This window comes from Gossypium raimondii, chromosome 6 (genome assembly GCF_025698545.1).
Source record: "Gossypium raimondii isolate GPD5lz chromosome 6, ASM2569854v1, whole genome shotgun sequence".
Lineage (NCBI taxonomy): Eukaryota > Viridiplantae > Streptophyta > Magnoliopsida > Malvales > Malvaceae > Gossypium > Gossypium raimondii.
The window spans coordinates 46,842,304-46,858,347 of record NC_068570.1 but is presented as its reverse complement, the minus strand read 5'-3'; the positions used below and the strand labels follow the sequence as shown (position 1 = coordinate 46,858,347).

The 16,044-nt window shown below is 31.5% G+C and overlaps 1 long non-coding RNA gene across 2 annotated transcripts; it reads right to left on the bottom strand.

Annotated features, from left to right (window-relative positions):
* Positions 1-11,930: 11,930 nt before the first annotated feature.
* Positions 11,931-14,343, bottom strand: LOC128041965 (uncharacterized). Of its 2 annotated transcripts, none has more exons than XR_008197158.1 (4): positions 14,120-14,343; positions 13,335-13,396; positions 12,313-12,372; positions 11,931-12,187 (listed from the first exon to the last, which is right to left on the bottom strand). It is a non-coding gene; the product is annotated as an uncharacterized LOC128041965 (long non-coding RNA). The 2 variants fall into 2 exon arrangements; XR_008197159.1 differs by having other exon boundaries at positions 11,931-12,184.
* Positions 14,344-16,044: the final 1,701 nt, after the last annotated feature.

Here is a 16,044-nt window from a genome sequence, read left to right as displayed (position 1 = left end):
CACAAATTAGACCCCATTTGCGTAGCATCACTTTATAAATCTTTAAAAAATCTTCATCTATCCTAACATTTGAATCTCTATCAGAATCTTCATCGTCAATACTACTGGTAGCGAAAGTAATAAAATTTTTATGATCCTTTTGTAAATCAGATCCAATGGATGAATCCTCATCACTCCAACTAACACAAAGTTAATTCATTTTCTTCTTTTGAATATTAGCACATTCAGATTGGATATAACTATATCCTTGACACTCATAACACTACACACCCTTCTTCTTGTCTTTTTCTATTTCCTTCTTAATGATAATTCCCTCTGACTTGTTCCTGGGAACATTAATATTAGCTTTAAAATTTTTAAATCTCCTTACTTATTTCTTGAAGGCCTTATTGAAACTTTGACTAAGTAACACAATCTGCTCTTGAAGATCTTTAATTAAAGCGTTTTCAGGAGTTGGCATGTAACGCCAAAAATTTATTGGTTTTGAATTGCTAAATAATGTCAAGTGGTTTGATCTGGTTCAATTGTTAAATGTCTAGATGTGTGCTTGAGGACCTGTGTTCGATTCCATTTCCTTAGGGATTTCTTTCTTAATTTTGTTTCCATATCTGATTTGGTTCGTAAAGGTTATCTTTGATTTTGTAAATTGGCTGACAAGAATAACCATGTTGGTTCAGTGGTAAGGCTTAGCTTACCCATAGGTCCCAAGTTTAAATCCTGTTGTGTGCAAAAAGTGGAATTCTTTTTGCTTCTCCTTGTTTTGCCGCCCATGTTGTTAGAAATTGGGTTAAATTCAAACTCTGGTTAATTTTATAGGTTAGTAGTTAATGTGGGTTGTTGGGATATTATGTTTTCTTTTAAAAAAACTTGAGAAATTTTCTCCTAAATTTTCTCCCCACTTTTGTCATCCCTTCCTCCCTTTTCTCACGTTCTATTTCTTTTATTTTATTTTCTTTTCTTTCTTTCTCTTGCCTTTTGTTTTCTTTTCTCTGTTTCTTTTTCTCAATTCCTGTTGCTGAATTTACTTTGTGTTCTTTTGGATATCTTTCTATTTTATTTTCTTTTTCCCGTTAGTTTTGTTGCAACGTGGTTCACACCTTCTTTGATTTCTCCCTTACTATTGTTCAGATGCCAGACTTTCTTAGTGCTATGCTAGCATCTTTTTACTTAATGTTGGTGTGCGAGCTTTAGAAATTTGGTAAAGTTTCATAGCTTATGTAAGTATATTCATATGTGTTATTTTTAATAAGTTGATTTTGGGACTTGTTGAGATGTTTCTTTGATTCAGTTGATGTCGACGAGGTTTGTGTTTGTTTAGGAAAGGACTTTATGATGGGTAACCTTCTAACTAGTTGAGAGCTTTGGGGAACCGTTTCTTTTCTGGGTAAGTGTTCGAGTGCTCAAATTTAAGGGTTGAATGAGGTTGGTTGGTAATGGTTGAATGCTTTCTGTCTCTTAGGCCGAATACTCAATTTGAGTAAATGCCAAATGGTAGTTTCGATTGTAGAGTTTCTGCTAATTAGCTAAATTGTGGATGTTGTGTGTACAGAACTTAAAGTGTTGTTGTTCTGCTGACATCCCAAAATAGATTATGTGTGTGAATCTATCTTGAAAACTCATAAAACTATGCAAAATCGAAACTGTCAACACCCCAAGATCGTGTGGTAGGCCGTGTGGGTCACACGGGCATGTGTCCGGACATGTGGGCCATATTTACCATCAGGTAAGGGCGTATAGGCCGCCCGAGCATATGGACCCATCCTAAGCAGGTTCATTCGGGGTGTGTTTTGGGTCGTTTCTTTGAGATTAATGTCCTTTTTGTATCTGTAAATTTGTTAGGATGTAACCAATTAAGATTGTCTAGTATGGTAATGATGTACGTATGTTTTCTGGTAACATGCTAAGTTACGTAAAATGGTATAACTAATTTACAAACTCGTATTCGTTATTGGCTTGTTTCTTTCTGCTTTGTTCATAAATGAGCATGTTACATGTAATTACATTATTCTGATTACAGCTGAACCTATGATATGACTATGCATGTGTATTGGGTTGGGTTATGTTTATGTTGAGGAGGAAGTTCTAGCAGACTACGTTTTGCAAATTCTGGCAGTATACCCACAAATTTTCTATTATTATTCTAACGGTTTTCCACAATAAATCTAATAGTTTGGCTACAAAATTTATAGTGGCTAAAGACCATGATTATGGTGTGTTGGGTTAGATGGGTATTATATACTCTAACTGGTGTATTGGGTGGAACAGAGTTGGTGTGTAGCGAATGGGGGTAGGATATGATTTTGTATGACATTTTGCATCACGATGCATGCCATGCTTCTGCATATGTTCTGTTCTATTGAAATTTGTGATTAAATTCTATTATCTGTTATGTATGTGGGCCAAGTCACACACTGGGCTTTCTAGTTCACTCAATTTATTAATCTTTTCAGGTAACCCCCAGACTTAGGATTGGGCGACGATTAGGAGCTCGGTTTGGTCTCATGCTTATGTTAGTTAAATGAGGTTTTACTTATGTTTTACGAGTTTTTAGACTGTGTTGGTATTTTTTAACTTTCTTTTGTTTTTTTTTAAATATTCAGAAGCTATCTTAAACAAACTATCTGTTTTTCTGAAAAATAAATTTGACGTTTGTTTTGAAATTAACAAAATATGGTTTTTCGCTGTAAAATATTTAAATGAGCATTTGACTTTAAACAAATAAATAGATAAAGAGATTTACTCATCGACTTTTTTTTCTTACAAACGTTTTGGAGGACACACAAGATAACCAATAAGCCTTATAGATAATAAATCAAGGCGAGTCTTTACTAAACTAATGACACAAGATTAAGACATGTTTTACTAAACGTATGTACATGGTTTCAAGAAATTAATGTGACCTTCAAGATCCGGTCATAGCGTCTAGGCCAGATTTGGGGTGTTATATAACACTTCCTCATTTACTTGAAGAGCAATATTTCTATTTCCTTTTACTCTCTTGCATTTAACCTCATCAAAATTCATCTCAAAGGTCTGCAATGAACCAATAAGTTCATCAATAGCCAATCTTTTAAGATCCTTAACCTCTTTAATGGTTATGACCTTAATAGAGAATCTATTAGGAAGAGAACTAAATATAATTCCCCAAGTAATATGATCTCATTGACGGGCTAGATACAATCCACATAATCAACACAACCAATAAACTTTGAAAATTTTATAGAAACTTTTTCAAATATGGAAACTACCTAGACCATTGCAGTTATTCTGGGAGTGGGCATTCCTTCTCACTTTCTATATTTTAAAATAGTTTCTTTTGTGCCTATCTTCTAGATGTTATTGTTAGCTAACTAGTTGTCTTTGTTGGAAATTTAGTTTAGAAAAACAATTTTCAGTCACAACGAAAATTTAAAACTTTGAAATTGAGTTGATTTGTAATATTTATAATAATAAATATTCTACCGAAAAGTACCTGTGTTTTGCGCAAGGCAGATCCAAAATATTCTCGACTTTCAATCAAACGACCTTCTCCACTATCCTCGTACCCCAAATTGTGTCGAGTGTGGGCTCAAGCAACACGGACCAAATATAAAATAAGAAATGATCCAATTACTTTCAGTAGGAAAACAATTCTCTCAATAGAAACTATTAGAAATTGTAATTCTCAAAAAATAAAATTTATTCTTAAAAAATAAATTCCCACTAGTTTCTGGCAAAATAACAATATATGAAACTTGTGTGTAAAACTTATGTTAATAGCTCTTCTAGTGTCATTGACCTCCTCTCTGTTTTTTTATTTCTTTTTCATTTTCTTTCCCTTTTCTACTCTTCTATATTTTTTCAACTTTCCCAACTGAAGAAAATAACCATAATATCTTGCATGATTTCTCATCAACCAAGGCTCAATAGCCTCTTATATGACAAGGATTTGTTTTTTTCTTTTCTTTCATCAAGATTGTCAAAAAAAAAGAAAGAGTAAAAACTTTGATTTGTCTTTTCTTTAAATCTAAAATATTAATAAAAATTCCATTTCATGCAAGTCAAGTTCAAGAACCTAACAAAAATAAGATAAATATTTAATTTCTATTGTTCTAATAAAAAGGTATTTAAAAAACTATATTTTTATTTACACTAAGATGTAAAACCTAGAAAGCTTTGAGGTTTTTTTTTTAAAAATCATTTTTTATTTTTCAAAAATGTCTGACCATATAGGGCTTAATCACCCCTTACTCAAGTGGCAAGCTACTTGGCCTAACCTATTGGGCTACTTTCTCTTGTATCAGATAAAAAAACAAGTTCAGTAGTCATTAATTAAATAAAACCTTTAAATTAATTATAATTAATTAATTAATTTACATAACTTAGCTATAATTTCATTAAAATCATGACGACTTTATTTTATTAGAATTTATGTGCAAACTTATTTAATAATCAATTTTTTTTATTCTGAATAAAATTTAACTATGAAAACTAATTAGTTTAATTTTCACATTGGACTCGATTATTTAGTTACTTTTATCTACTATAATGAAACCGATCATTGCTCAACCTAGTAATGATTAAATCATTAATCCTAATTAAATGACTCATGTCCATGTTCCATTTTCATAAACCATACAATGTCAGTGAAAGAAAACAATTTACTATTTAATGAGCTATGATTCCACTATTGTAAGTAAAACTATGTCATGCATAAGTTATACACCCAACATACCAACTTTCAGCTTACTACTTTGAGACGCATAAATTTCCAATACATCAAATTATTTAAGTCATGCAAACATTGTTATTCACTTACTCCAAATTTAGGTAAGTCACACTATGAATGTCAGAATTGAAGTAACTCATAAATGAATCTAGGATTAATTCATCTTGGGTTCACTCTAATATATTGTAAGTTTAGACAACTACATCTATGTCTCTATCTTAGGAGTCAATCCAACTTCAATAGCCAAGACAAGTTATCTCCCGATTTGGACTTATAGACAACATAATAGTCTTAACATGATTCATTACCTCATTCATGACCCCATGGAAATATTTGTATTAGTTACTAATGTAAGATGTCTTCTCCATTACAAACATTCTTTGTTATGAAACTTAATATTAGTTAAACCTTCAATAATAAATAAGCCAATATTTGTTTAATCATTTTGCTTTTCTTGAAAAAATCATTTGAGGGCAATATATATATACAAAGATTATGAAATTAATTCAAGTGGAAATTTTGTAATCCAAAATAGTTTTAAACATTATAAGTAATTATGACAAAAAAATAAACTAAGGGCACAAATCCTAATAGCTCTATGGTAAGCATACTAAAGATAGTATTGTTGTTGAGAACCTATTAGAAGACGCTCCTGTTGAAATAACAATAGATTCAACATCCCCTATTTAGCCCTTGGCAGCAACTAAAAAAGCTAAGGTAATTGATCATTCAAAGGCTAAATCTGACTCTCCTAATGCTAACATTTAAAGGTTAGCTAGAAGAAGATGAATGCTACTAGCTACTTTATGACTTGGATAAGTCTACTTCGTGAAGGGGAGTTCTTTGGCATCTTTTCCCCAAAAGGGGAGAACAAATTGGCAATGAATGGAAACAAGTGTGCATCAACAAGTCTTAATCATGTTGGTGTCGATTTTGTTGACTAGTTAAAAACCTTTAACTTTTTATTTTCCTCATCTTTGGAAATAATATAGCTTGTGGTAAGTTAAATGGATGCTTGATGATTATCTGTATACTCCTTATTTCTACTTTAATAATTTATACTTATATATCACTATGCTTAATGATTGAAAATGCAAATTGATATGGGGAGTTGTTTAATTGATGATCAAAGATGTTTCTGGTAGAGGATTATAGTAATGACTGATCTAATTCCCTTAATTTAGCTTTTTAATATATGAAAATTGTGTGATTCATTTGTTCTCGGGTTTTGTCAAAATGCCAAAGGGAGGATTGTTTGGATATTAATTGTTTGAACTCAATATTGCAACCTAATTTAAAAAAAAAGACAGAAACACAATTTTTGTCTAAAGATAGTGTTTCGATATGAGTTTCAACAAAAAATATGATAGTCAATGTACATTATGGTAAACCAGTAGTTTTGATTTGTAACATTATGTCTATTATTTTATTTTGAAATAAGCAACAAATACATAAATTTCATGTAAATAGGAACTAGATAAATTATGTTTGAGTCCATTTACTAAATGAGACTTTGGGAGACTTATAATAGTTCAATTTTGGTGGAACTCTTTTGGGTAATTATAAGAGGCAACCAGATCTACTAAGGAAGGTTTTTAAAATGTGGATTATCAGCCTATTATCTTAGGATTTCTCAAAATTAAAAAAAAATTTGATAAAGAGATACATCCATGGTTTAAATGTTGTATTTACTTCTTATAGTTTGTCAATCTTTATAGCTTAGAACCAAGTTTTGAAAGTTTTTTTTTTTTGAAACAAAAACGACCACAAGGGTCAACACAATTTATTACGAAACATCACGAATTACAGCATTATGGATATCCGACGGATAATCCATTTCAAACAAACTGTTTATGGCCTCGCTAAACATTTTTTTACAAAGTAAATGGGCTACATTATTACATGACCGTTCGATCCAAACTAACTTGGCAGATTTAAAAAAATTAAAAGCAGCTTTGCATTCCTTGATCCTTGCGCCAATAACAGTGACGTCCTTGTCTAGATAACAAGTTTTGAAAGCTTTATTTGTTCATCTTAGGGAACATTTTACTGGATAGATCTTCATTGTTATCTTAGATATTCATTAGTGAGATTATTCATTTGGGATTGAGGATGTTTAAAGAGAATGAATGTAAACAATTGTACAACAGTGGGACTACTATTATCCTTGTATGAGTTGAGTAGATAGATCTTAAATCATTAATTGGATTGGGAAATTGTTTAGTAAATTCATTCTTGGAAGAAATCTCTACAGAGGTAGAATTGTTAATTAACACATCAAATTAACAAATAAAAACACATTCAAACACCACCCAATTATAGCATTCAATGTATCACTATCCAACAAGGAAAATTGCATAATCAAACACATAATCATGCATAATTATCTACTAATCAAGAGTTGAAATTCATCTCCCAAAATATTATAGGTCAAACTACCAAAATATGCCAAAACATCAAAATAGACATTAAGTTGCAAAACCAACCTAGGTAGATGCCATTTAACCAAATATATAAATACAAAATATGCATAACTTGACTTCTGAGCTGAGCTGCTAGGTTCAATGCTTGTGGACTTTTGATCTACTTTAACATTCGCTCAAGTCTATACACGGAAACAAAAATAATCGTATGTTGAGTAATGTATGCGCAGTGGTGCTAACATAATTCAAAATCACTTATAAACATAATAGTAATCAAACAAACAAACTAAGTACATAAGTACATTTATGATCATGAATTATTTCATCATCAATATACTTATAACAAAGTATTCATATAAATCATTAAACCCTTAGTGTCACACCCCAAATTTGACGGATCTGAATAAAAGGCGAGTAGATATGAATGTTACCTATTTTGGCGCACTATTGTAGTATAGTCCGCCATTTTTTAGAATTTTGGCAAGTGAAAATCTTAGCTCATAATGTGTTCGCCCGTGAAGTATCCAAGGATTTTGTTTCGGGGTGATTCTCAATTGAAGAAAGAGTATGCTGATCGAAGAGTATACCACAAAGTTTTGGATTGAACATGACGTTCTTACCAAGTATATGGGAAATATATGAGGGATTAAATCGTCTTTAAGAGCATGCCTTATGAGAGTTACCGCCAAAAGTATGGTATGCTCGATTTGCTCGAACATTGTGCAATGTGGGTTCTATAACGTGATTGGTTGGGAGTAAATAAAATAAACTGATTGGTCAAACAACATATGCACCAGATTCTCTTTTATATTTTTCTCATTTTTTGTAGGGTATTTAAGGGACAATTTTTGTATAAATTCAACACTTGTTAAGATCCACTAAGAGGATTTGAGTATATATATATGGCAAGAAGGAATATTCTGATGGTTTTTCTTCCTTTTGTTCTACACTTTGGTTTTTCTTCTTAAACCTAAATATTCTCTTCTTTTTCGTTAATCTGGAAGCTAAGGTTTTTTGGGTTAATCAGTGGATGTTTCAACCTCCTAGTAAGTCTGATAGCTCTACATGTTATGATTTTGAAAGAATAAGGATGTTAAAAGACATAAAAATAATAAGGTGTGAATAGAAGGCCTGCATTAGGGTTGTCTGAAATTGAGATGTTGGTAAACTATTTGTAAATGGGATTTTAATGGAAGTTTTATAATCTTTTAAGCAGTTGCTGCTGGTGGTTCGGGTAGGATCATCGAAATAGAAACTCTAAGTTGAAGTAAAGGTGAGTCTCAGGTGAGTCCCTATCCTCGACCCCTACATTTCATTCTAAAAAGAATCTTCATATGATTGATGTTCCTGTAATGGTACATGTGTGTGAGCTTCATGAAGTACATGAAGCGCATAATTGTATGGTGCGTGGTATGCATGAGTGCAAGTGTTTTCTAGGAAACAATTGTATGTTTGTACATGAAGCGCATAATATGCTACATGATTATGTTAATGTGTGGTAAACATGCATGGAAATATGATTATGTTATGGGCATGACTGAAGTTTGCATGAATGTGTACTTATGTTATATGTATGATGGGTAGTTGAGAATGTTGAAGAAATGGGGGTTCGGCAGAATGTCAGGATATGACGTGATATATGTAATTATGGATGTGATCCCTTCAGTAGGGCAACTATTTTGCAAACTGGATTCGTAGATCACGGTCTAATATTACGGAATAACCCCACAGTGGTAATTTGTTGAGTCCATCGGGATAGTAAACATAAAGGCCATTATGGCAGATATGTGGAAAGACCATGGCTATGATGCATTCTATGAAAATTTTGCACAATGAGTTCTAATGCTTTTGTGGCGTATTCAATAATGCCTTTGGGGTGTATTTCGGAATGCCTTGTTTAGTATTTTGTAATGTCTACGAGGTAAGTTTTGCATCGCCTAAGTGGCAAGTATTTGTTAGCCCATTTTCGTGGCAAGATCTAAATATGGGTTTGAAAAAATTTCTGAAAGGGTTTTCTCTACATATATCTGATATATGAATCTGCAATGGTTTCTCCAGAATAGAGAATTCGATGTGCTCGAGGTTATGTGTAGTGTAAGTGTCAGCCAAACAGGAGTATTTTCACTCTAAGTATAGAGGTTAACTGGTTTCTATATAATCCACCAAACATGGGTATCTCTCTTTTTGAAATATAGTGTTTTAGGATTCCATTGAATGGCTTAAAATATTGCATCCACTAGAATTGGTTGTTCCCTGGATTGATTTAAGGATATGAGCTGACCAGTATTCACACAACCGTAGAATTTGTGTATGAGTTCATCAGAGATAGGATCTGTTTGTAAATCGTTTTGAGATGATTACCCAATGTTTGTCTATATAAGAATCTACCAAGAAAAATAATTGTGTATAGTATTCTAAGAAAAGAATTCAACGTCTGTTTGTATAAGAATCCATCGAACGTAACTTCTGCATGAATATCACTCTGAGAAATGTATCCATCTTCTACCTTTCTAAAGAGTAAGAAATAAGACCCGCGTTGAGGGGTAAATTTTGCAATTCGCCTAATGGGTGAAATGATTATATGGGGATCAAGTGTAGAGTTTTGAGTATAGGTATACGTCTAAAGTTTAAGAAAGTGTCTGCCAAAGACTGAAAAGTAATTCGAGTTGAGGAATTCAGCAACAAATGTTCAAAGGTAAACTTGGTTAAAATTCACTAAATTCATTTGAACTTATAAGTGTCTGATTGTGATGCAGGTTCTGAGGTAAAAGCTGATATGCCAAAAGGGACCCAACCAAGAATGCATCAAGCGGCAGTTCGTGTTGCGATACCATGCATACAAAGGGCACCATAATAATATGACGCTTAGGGCTCTACGCCATGAAAAAGTTCGTCTTTAACAAAGTTTTAAGTTGTAACGCCATATATTGCTTTTGAAAATCTAATATAATTATTAAACTTTCTTTTTTATTAACCTCTTGTTTAAAGAATAGTAATTAAAGAAATAAGAAGTTTGTTTTAGAATGGTTCTACGCTTGTTGTAAATTTTTTGCTAAGTGTTTAAATTTTGTAACATTCGATATCTGGATCCAGTAATTCGGGTCGGGTATAGAGTGCTACACTTAGGCATTCCACAACCATACATCACATATCTATATTCATATAAACGTAATAATTGTTAACAAATATTGAAGTTAAGATGCACCCCAGGATATCAAAATTTGTTTAATCAAATAAAAATCATATTTCCTATTATCATTATAATCATATTTCAACAACACATTTACTTCGCATATAATCTCATATTTTTAATCCCTATTAACAGAATCGAACTCAAGGATGAATACTCGGATCAATCCACTAACACACCAGTATACACACCAAAGTGTCGAAGTGCTAATCGAACATAAATGCACAAATCCCACCAACTACACCAGAATACACTCGTACCCCCGAAGTATTTAAGCTGTTGATATGTTCTCAACCCCCAAGGTATTAGAGAACTATCACAATATATATGCTCATAGAGTCGAAACTCTCACCTATCAAAATGGACCCTATAGCATGCCAACTATACTCGTAACTCTATCCAACAATGTTAATAAGACATTTTTCCATTATTAATTATCACAACATATGTTTCCATTAAAATAGTTATCAAATAGCACATAGAAAACAAATACATATTTGATTAATATCTCAAGTAGTCACATATTCACATATTCACTTATCTTACCTCAATCATATCACATAATAAGAAAATATATGTACCTTTCGGTCACATACGATGTATATATATAATGAAATCGAATTATGAAAGCACAAATTGAGAAAAAAGGCTATTCGTCTACAATTTTTGCTTTTTCTTTGTCTCATGAAGACCCTCCTTTGTCTTTAGCTACGTAAATTGAATTTAGTTATGGAAAATTCAATTAGTCATGCAATTTAAACATAAGTCACAACAATATAAGTAGGAATGCATTTATTTCAAATTTTCCCTCCAATTCCTATGTTTGAAACACTCGTATGTCACGATTTACTCAATTGAAATTAAATTTGACTTAATAAATATAGTGTAGAGACCTCATTCTATCATTTTTCATTATTAACCCTCAAAGTTTTCATCCCCTACGATTAGGTCCCTAACAACACATAATCAACACTACAGCAAAACAGACTTTTACCGGCGTTTTTTTAGGCCTATAGCGGTGTTTTTAAGCGCCGCTAAAACTATTTGCAGCGTTTTCACAAGCGCAGCAAAAAATGCCGCTATAAACATCGCCGCTAAATTTTGCGATGTTTATGTGAAAAAATGCCACTATAGAACATGATCATTAGCGGCGCTTTTATCACAAACGCCGCTAAAGAACATGACATTTAACGGCGCTTTTATCACAAACGCCACTAAAGAACATGATCTTTAGCGGTGCTTTTATCACAAACGCTCTAAAATAACATGATCTTTGGCGGCGGTTTACCCACAAATGCCGCTAAAGATCATTACCTTTAGTGGCGCTTTTATCTTAAACGCCGCTAAAGATCATGTCCTTTAGCGGCGTTTACAGAAAACGCCACTAGCTTTTAAAAATAGTAAATATTAAAAATCAAACATTATTAATATTAAAAATTAATTAGTATTGAATATATACTTCTAGTCAAAAAGATAGTATTTAATCATATAATAAATTAATATTTTTTAGTCAAAATATTGAAAAATCATGTTAATATTTAAATAGAAAAATTACAAGTTCAAATAGTGCAACGAATTGATTGCAAAAAAAATGCACAAGTTCAAAATGTGCAGTAATAAACTTGAAAATTTATAGACTAAAATGGAAATTAAAAAACCCTTTGAAATTAGACTAAAATATGTTTACTACATTCACTGTTTACTACAGGGGTTTATTGCTTCTATAAACTCCAATTAGACATTGAAACAGGGGTGTTTATATATTACAAGAGGCATGAAAAAATAGGAGTCCATCTCCACACCTCAGAAACCAGGGCAAATGCATACCCCAACATTGCCCTCATATTCAGCATCCATCTCCAGCTGCTTCAGTGTTCGGCGAGCCAAAAGGAGTCCAACACAATAAGTTGTGTTCAAAATGTCATTAAATAAGATAATATCCTCAAACAGAAGAAAAAGATCATCTTAACATCTAGAAAAGTAAATCCCACCTGCTGCATAATTTGTAAGGCCAACTTCAAGTCCATAGCGAGGAAGCTCATGTCTGTAAGCTGTTGCAAGAACTATATCACTAGAAATACATGAACATACCCGTATCCAATACATATACACAAGTCCGAGTATCATAGAACCACAACAAGTGCTAAGTGTAACAACTCGATGGTTGCAGTTACTTTTTTTTATCTTATAGCATCATCCTAAAGCAAGATTAATTGGGGAAACATCTCCATTCTTGAATCCTAATATCAATTCCAATCCCAGGCTTGTATTAAAATGCATTGCGGGGTACAAACAAGTGCATTTCATTCAAGTAATTATCTAATCACAATGCAAAAATTCTCAATGAATATCAATGACTTAAACCAAATAAAAGGTCCCAAACTTGGTCTATTATTATGTTCATTAACATCATAAAAAATCATCAATTACATCCTAATAACAATTTTAACTCCAAAGTTGACTAAAGAAGCTTTGTAGGATATGAAAACACAAGTGCATTTCCATTCAAGTAAATTGTTGTGTTGTAATCACAAAGTTCAAATGAAAACAAATGACTTGAACCCATAAAAAATTCAACTTAGTCTATTGTATTAATTAACATCAACATAAAAAAAATCAATTACTTCCTAATAACAATTCCAACCCCAAAGTTCAATTAAAAAGCATTGCAGGATACACAAATGCAAATGCATTTCCATTCAAGTAATAATAGTGTTTTAATCACAAAGCTCCAAATGAAAACCATGACTTAAACCCATTATAGATTACAAACTTAGTCCATATGGTCATTAACATGAACATTAAAAAAACAATTCTAAAATAAATAACAGGGAAGTTCCTCCTTAAAATGCAAAGATTAAATAGTTACTTATATCCAATTTATAAAACATTATGACATAGTAGAGGTGAAGAGCAACCTGTAACCAAGAAAATAAATTATATTTCTTCTACGGTCTATAGAGAACTGACAATCGAAGAACCAAAAGTAATAGACATAATATAAATTATTAACCTGAGAACTGCTGATCTTTTCTCTTCCAGCAACCTGCACAACTCGACCTTTAACCCTACAACCTGCATGTGAATGTTTATAATAAATTAAAGAGTAAAACATCACAAAAGAGGCCAACAAAATTCTCATGCATGAACTTAAGGCAAGCAAATATACATTTTAAGTAAGATGTAGCCTATTATCTATTCAACTTGCCAAACATTAATCTAAACCCACAACAGCCACTTCAATTTCAGCACTTCAATGAAATGACAGCCATTGTTGGCCCACCGACATAACCAGCACCGATGCAACAGATCTTCACCATTTCTGATATCTTACAACATTAAAAAAAATCCAATTTATTTGGAAGATCATGGTATTTTTTATTAAACATCAGAATTAGCAAATATTTATGTTAACAGCAATACATTAATTAACTGAGATTCATTTCAAGGTAAAACAAACCCAAGACAAATACTGATGAAACACAGAGAGAAGTCAGACTCAGATCTATGGTTTCCCAAATTAAAAGCAGGACACTAACACACTCTGAGATCCGACATGTAAACCGACCAAAATACGCAATCAATCTACAAATTCCTTTTAAAACAATAAACAAGAAGTTCAGTGAACACATTCATGTCAGAGATCTGACCAAAAAAATGATGGAAACAATATGAGATCCACCAACTAACAAAACCCAAAAACCATAAACAACCAAAAAAGGAGTGACCCAAAAGAACAAAGTTGACAAGTGAAAATCAAAAGCCAAAAGACTAAAAAGGAAGTAAAGATGAAATTACCTTGGTGGGTTTTGAGTTGTTAGATCAAAGAAAAAGAAACAGAATCAGGGTGAAGAAGAAGAACAATGGGAAAAGGAGAGAAACAGGAAAAAAAGGATCTTTGAGGTGAAGAATGAGAAAAACCACATATACCACTACCAATCTCAAGTAAGCAAAGATAAACCAATATGAAATTAGTTAATCACATTGAGTCCAGAAATGAGAACTGAAACTATGCACTTGTAAGAAATGAGAACTAAAATAATGAAAAATGATAATAAATGAAAAGGACGGTGTTTTGTAAAGTTAGGGGTTTGAGGGGGGGAAATTAGGGATTTCGAAATTTTTGGGATAATATGGTGCGATTTTTTTTAAAAGTATTTGCGGCGTTTTTACAAAAAGCGCCGCTATTGCTTACCTTTTGCGGCGTTTTTCATAAAAACGCCACAAAAAATCATTTCATTTTAGCAGATAAAATAAAGGATTTTTAGCATAACAAAACGACGCCGTTTTGTTCAAAATGAAAAGATTTTTTCTGGCGTTTTTATGAAAAACGCCGCAAAAGGTAAGCAATAGTGGCGTTTTTACAAAAAAAGGCCGCAAACTAATAATTTTTAGCAGATAAAATAAAGGATTTTTAGCATAACAAAACAACGTCGTTTTGTTATGCTAAAAATCCTTTATTTTATCTGCTAAAAACTATTAGTTAAGTGATTTTATAAAACATTTATTATTACTATTTTTATAAATTAGATTTTTGTAAAAAACTAAGTACTTTCAAAATAAATATCGATATTTTAATAAGAAAACAAATTGGATTTTTATAAATATCGTATATTTGTTATAATTTGTCCTATCCAAAATAGATAGTTACCTATCCATATCAATCATTACTTTTTATTTATTTATTTATCAATTTTTTAAATCTAATATTTAAATATATCAAATGGTTTAAATTTCATCATTTAACAAATCTCAAGTAAACCATTTAATATATATAAAGTTTATCTATTATCTCTTAAATAATTTAAACTATAATCATAATTTTAATATATTAAAATTTATATTATCTCTTTTACAATTATATAAGAAATTATTTAATATATAAATTAAAAACACTAATTAATCTAAACCCTAAACCCCTAACCCCTTAACCCCTAACCCTCTAATCCCTAAATCTTGAACCCCAACCCTTAAACCGTAAATCATAAACCCTAAACCCTAAACCCATAATCCCTAAACCCATAATCCATAAACCTTAAAATAGCATCTTTTAAACCTTAAACCCTAAACTATAAACCCTAAACTATAATGATAATTAATTCAATATTTTAAAATTAATACTATCTCTTTTACGATTATATAAGAAATTATTTAATATATAAATAATTAATCTGAACCCAAAACCTTAACTTGACCCCTGAATCTTTAAACCCTAAATCCCTAACTCTTAACCCCTAATGTCTAACCCCTAACCCATAAACCCATAACCCCTAAACCTTAAATCCCAACCCCTAAACCATAATCCCTAATCCATACTCCCTAAACCTTAAAATAGTAACTCCTAAACCGGCCTTAAATCTTAAATAAATTATATACCGTAATACCTAAACTATAGTGATAATTAATTCAATATTTTAAAATTAATACTATCTCTTTTACGATTATATAAGAAATTTTTAATATATAAATTAAAAAACAATCAAGAATCATGTACCTAAAAACTTTAAAATTATTTTAAATAATAGTACTTTAATTCTTCCATGTGCTTTATTTCAAATTATTTCTACGTGTCATTATTTTTTTCTGAAGATTTTAAATATTCAATTAGAAAAAATTTAAATTTTATTTAATTAATATAAATAAACCAATAAAGATAAAATATTTTTAGCGGTGCCTTTTCAAAAACGCTACTAAATCCCCCAGCATTAGCGCGCTTTCTCAAA